General features: G+C 34.8%; 1 non-coding gene across 1 annotated transcript; it reads left to right on the top strand.

Moving 5' to 3' along the window:
* Nucleotides 1-732: 732 nt before the first annotated feature.
* Nucleotides 733-860, top strand: LOC115930476 (small nucleolar RNA SNORA25). The gene has a single exon (XR_004067112.1). It is a non-coding gene; the product is annotated as a small nucleolar RNA SNORA25 (small nucleolar RNA).
* The last annotated feature ends 5,072 nt before the right edge of the window (nucleotides 861-5,932 follow it).

Below are 5,932 nucleotides of genomic sequence, written 5' to 3'. Positions count from 1 at the left end.
TTATGTCTGTTTTAAATGTGATCACTAGAAAAGTCTAACGTAAAGGAACAAACTGATTTGAAACAAAGAAAAAAGGAGAACTCCAAGACAGCAAATAGAGCAGAAAAAAAACGTTTTAGAACTTCAATATTCTCAGAGATGTAAGAGAAGAAATGGCATGCAGGAAGGGATGCTATTTAAGAAGGATTATTCAGACAATACAGAATTCTTAGAAGATAAAAACAGAATGCAAAAATTTAAACAACAAAACTCAATAGAAGAGTTGAAAACCACGATTTAATAAATATTTCAGAGAGAAGAAAAACTCACAAAGAGATACAAAATACAAGGAAAAAAGGAATGCAAAATACAAGGAAAAAAGGATCAGGACTTCTAATAGTATACTAATTAAACACACCAGAAAGAGAGAAGAGTGAAAACAGAAAGGAGAGAATGATTAAATAAAAATCTCAAGAAGATCCCTCAGAGTGGAATAACACAAACTTCCAAACTGAGTGCTCAGAATAATAAAATAAAAGTTCTTATCTTCCTAAAAGAGTATGTCTTTATGAAATTTAACAACACTAAGGCAAAAGAAAAAGCAAAAAGCTCCCAGAAAGAAAAATTATGGGTAACATATAAAGAGTCATGAATAAAAATAACATTAGGAAATATCCCCAAAACAACAGTAGAAATTAGAAAACAGTGGTGGGAGACCTTCAAAATTATAAGAAAAAATTATTTCTAACATGTAGATAACTTCAAAGAGGGCTTGCTGAGCTGCAAAACCAAGAGCTTTTAATGTATTACTGAATATTGAAGTTCTCCATAGGATGCCATAGTCACTCCGTAGTGCTATATCTTTCTAAGCAGATATAAGACTTAGCTTCTGATAATCATGACCTAATAACCCATGATTGGTAATGTAGGAAGTAAATGTCTCAAAGTTAAAAAAACATTATTTATAACATGGAATGTTATATCTGGGAAAACTATCAATCAAACAATATTCCAAAAAGTTTATCTTTTAGGCACCTTACCTTATGGAGTTACTGGACGATGCACTTAATGAAAATAAGGGAGGAAACCAAGAAAGCAAAAAACTGGGTTTCAGAACGCAAGAAGTCTAACACAGCAAAAAGAAGGATATTCTAGTGATGACGGCTTGTAGTAAGCCAAAGGAACAGCCACTATCAGTTGGTGCAAATGGACGGAAGGCTCCAGGAGTCATATCTCTAAGAAAAAATAATAACACACACACACACACACACACACACACCCCACAAGTGAAGGCTGTATTACCTGTTACATTGAATCTACTGAGAGGAGAGTTACATTTCTGGCAATGATAAACTACCCCTAGGGCATTAAGAACCAAAGCAAAAATTAAACGGAGGCAATTATCAACTGAAGACAATTCAAGAAGCTTTACCTAAAAAAGGAAATATAATCATGAACGTCATGTGGTTGAGGAGTGACTAATAATTTTGTAGAATTTTTGACATAGCTGTATTGGGGAGATAAGAGAATGCAATTACCTGGGGGAGGGGAAGAGAGTATATTTTTAAAAGCTAAATCCTTTCTAACCATATACAAGACCGGGGTACTGGTATTTCTTCATATTACATTCTATAGTGCATTTGTCTTTAAAATCATATACATGTATTCATTGGACAGAAATAAAACATAACTTTCAAATTGCTGTATAAGCTATCACCCAAATAATTATCTTTTACAATAACTAACCCTAGTAGTGAGCATTTTTACATTTCTAGTTAAAATTTTCTTCCAGTTTTATTTAAAATTTCTTCGTGAGACCAAGTGCTCATTGTTGAAATTAATTTGAAAACTGAGATAATTAACAAAGGGAAAAGACTGCTTTTTTTTCCCTGAAGGATAATTAAGTGCTCTGATTCTTTTATCCACTTTGCCTTTGTAAAATTCATCATAGAAAAAGTAACACCATAATATGGAAGAATAACTTCTCTTGGGAAATCTTGACTATCACAGAGTTGAGTTTCAAATTCTCAGGATAGTTGCCTGAGTATTCCTCTCTAAGAGAAAGACCTGTCCCTTGACAAAGAACTTGGCACTTGAATGATAAATAAAAGCTCTCTCTTCATTAAATCCACTCTTATTTAGTAACTGAGAAGGTCAAGTAAACAAGACAGCAAGGAAAATAGGACAGACTCCTCTAAAATCATCGGGCAAGGTGGATCTTTTTAAGGACTTGTCCTCTAACTGATTCAATCATTCTTGGATAAGTGCTTGCCTCAAAAAAGAAGCCAGCTACTAAGTGGGAAAGGAAGGCTGAAAAGTGATTGCAGAATTATTTTTGTATAGGACATTATAACCTACACAGATAACCCATCTTATTCTTTCCATTGACCTTGACTTTTTGGTTAGCTCAAGTAATTTTTCAATAAAAGAGTTCATATAATGTAAATATTTGTAGAAATGAAAACAAAAAAATGTTTGAACTTAATTTGAATGTAGATGTGTTTTACTCTGTTTACAAAATGCTAACCTGAGTCTGAAAACTGTATTATTTCTTTCTGGTCTATAATGGTCAAATAATTGTTTTTGTCATTTTTAGAGCAATTTTCAAAGAGGTCTCGTTTCAAAGAGAAGTGTCCAATATCTCAATTTGTTTTTTCATTAGACAATCTCTCTAGTTACAAAAGAGTATTTAATACAAATTTCTGGTGGAGAGATGTTATGTTGGTCCTCTCCCAAATTCTCTTAATATTTTTATTTTTTCATACATCTGAACAACTCATTAATGTAACACCCTATGGGCAATATTGAAGGCATCAAAACAATGCTTAAAGAGTCTCAGAATTTACTGTTGTCTATTAGTTAAGAGGCAATACTAGCGATGTGTGCATGCACAATTTAAAAGACCAGTACAAAGGGTTTATCCCCACACTTTGTCCACATAAAACCAGAACTTTGATTTATAGTTGCAAACACTGTTTTCCAAACCCACAGGTGTCGGAGAGTTGGCCACTTAGACTCAACTCAGCCTGAAGCCTTTGTTCAAAGGGAGCTCCTTCATCTTCACAGATGCCTAATCTGTTTGCTGCTGCTGTTTCTCAGCAGTTCATAACTGTGCCACATGGTTTAAAATTGAGCCTCAGAGCTACCTTAAACTCTTTATTCTCTCCTGATTGAGGTAGCCCCATTTGCGCACACTATCTAGAAGCTGGTGAGGTGTTCTGCTGTCACCCATCCTGTATCACCTCCAGAGGTGCCCAGTCAGGGCAACTGACCATGTGCCACGACTGGGGCTTTCATTCCTAATGATTTTCTGAAGCTGCATTGGTGAAATTACACAAGAGACGAGGTCAGCAGGCTGCTTCCAATCTTTCAAGGAGCTGTTTGTATCACTCTCTTCACCCTCAGCCAATTCTGGAGTTCAGTACGATATTGGCACCTCATTGTCATTCTTGGTATGGGGTTTAGGCTTTGTTTTTCTCAAGGGAGTGTTGGGTTTTGTGCTTCAAGAGCAGACTACTTTCAGGTTTAGGTTGCCTTTAAACATCCTTACATTGTGGGTCTTATGTGACCAACATTGATACATAATATTGGTCTTCTAAGGTTTATTGTAGATCCATTTGTAACTTAAGACATGAAATAGTCCATGCTCACGCCATAGGTGTGTCAGACTTATAGGAATTACTCAGGATGGCAGGAAACTCTCATTTGTTCATGTTCATGGGTACTCACATGAAACTTGTGAGCTGTTCTCCTCCAGAATCTCTTTCTCGCCCATGGGTGGTTTCTCCATTCTAGATCTTTTCCATTGAACAATCCCATCTAACATATGTGTGTGTGTGTGTGTGTGTGTGTTCCCATGTAACAATTTTTCCTGAAAATAAGCAATTTCTAAGGTACAAATTTTTACCTTAATTATGTAAGAGTCTAAATATTTGAGTGCCAGTGATAATAAGACACTTCATCACAACTTAATAATGAGTGCATTCAACTAAAACTCTCATCCACCATAACCTAAAAATTGCAAACCTTTTTATATATCCATCTTTTGAAAAGATCTACATCATAATCAATGTCCAATAATTTAAAAAATATATGTGAGCATCTCAAAGCTATAGCATTTTTAAAATGCTATTGACCAAATGTGTACTTATATTGACTTATCTTGCTAGAAAGTATTATAAATCAAAATAAGACAAATAAAATTATTTTTATAACAGCTTGATTGAGATAGATACTCATTTAGGATGCATTTTATGGTATCTAAATTATATATTTATGGTATTTAGATACCATAAGATGTATCCTAAATGAGTCCATTTTATGGTATCTAAATTATCTCAATCAAGCTGTCATAAAAATGTACTCATTTAGAGGTCATTTGTAAAATTCATTACTTTTTGATATATTCACAGAAAAACTGTGCTGTGAATTTTATTGAATTTTACACATGTATTCTAAATCTACTCATGTACATGTGTTCAGTAAACTGTGCAGCCATCAACACAACCAATTTGAACATTTTCATCACCACCACCCCCACCAAAAAAATCATGTCCCGCGAATTGCTCTCCAATACATCCATCTCTGCTCCCTCCCCTAGCATTAATCTACCACTACACAACCACTAATCTACTTTATGTCTCTATGGATTTGCCTTTTCTGAACATTACATATAAATGTAGTCATATAATATGTGGTCCTCTATACCTGGCTTCTTTCACTCAGCATGATGTTGTCAAGACTCAAACATGTTGTAGCATGTGACAAAGTCTCCTTTCTTTTAATGACTGAATAATATTCTATTCTATGCATATACCACATTTACATCTTGTTTATCTATTTGTCAGTTCATGAACATTTGAGTTGTTTCTACCTCTTAGCTATTATGAATGATGACGCTATGAGCACTCGTGTACAAGTGTTTGTGTGGATATATGTCTTTATTACTCTTAGGTATATAGCTAGGAATGGAATTGCTGGATCAAATTACAATTTTATGTTTAACTTTCTGAGGAAGTGCTGGAATGTTTTCCAAAATCACTGCATCATTTTTTTAATCCCCACCAGCAGTTTATGAGGGTTCTGATTTCTCTATATCCTTGCCAATATTACTTATTACATCTCTTTTTGATTATAGCCATCCTAATGGTATGAAGTGGTAACTCATTGTGGTTTTGATGTGTGTTTTCCTGATGACAAATGATGTTGAGCCTTTTTAATGGCCTCATTGGTCATTTCTATGTCTTTTGAGAAATCCCTATTTGAATCTCTTGCCTATTTTTAAATTTGGTGGTCTTTTTATGACTGAGTTGTAGAAGTCCTTATATATTCTAGACACAAGTTCCTTATTGGATATATAAATTTCAAATACTTTATTTCATTCTGTGGGTTGTCTTTTAACTTTCTTGATAGTGCCCTTTGAAGCAGAAACATTTTTAATTTTGGTAAAGGCCAATTATGATGATTATTTTTATGTGTCAGCTTGAGTGGGTTAAGGGATGCCCAGATAACTGGCATTATTTCTGGGTGTGTCTGTGAGGATGTTTTCATAAAAGATTATCTTTTGAGTAAATAAGTTTGCCCTCACCAATGTAGGTGGGAATCATCCAATTTACTGAGGGCCAGAATAGAACAAGAAGACAAAGGAAAGGAAAATTTGCTCTCCTTGCTTCTCCTGCCCTTGAATATCAGTGCAGTTGGTTCTCAGGACTCTGGACTAGGACTGGGATTTACACTATTGACTTCCTGGTTCTCAGGTATTTGGACGTGTACTGGAACTGGACCACCAGCTTTCCCAGGCTTCCAATTTATAGATGGCAGAGCATGGGACTTTTCAGCCTCCATAACTGCATGAGTTAGTCCTTCATAGTGGCTCTCTTTCTGCATATACTTCTATGTCTCTTATTTTTTCTTTTTCTCGAGAGAACCCTAATACACCAATTTATCTATGTTT

This window comes from Gorilla gorilla, chromosome 14 (assembly GCF_029281585.2).
Source record: "Gorilla gorilla gorilla isolate KB3781 chromosome 14, NHGRI_mGorGor1-v2.1_pri, whole genome shotgun sequence".
NCBI lineage: Eukaryota > Metazoa > Chordata > Mammalia > Primates > Hominidae > Gorilla > Gorilla gorilla.
This window is presented reverse-complemented; position numbering and strand designations above follow the sequence as displayed.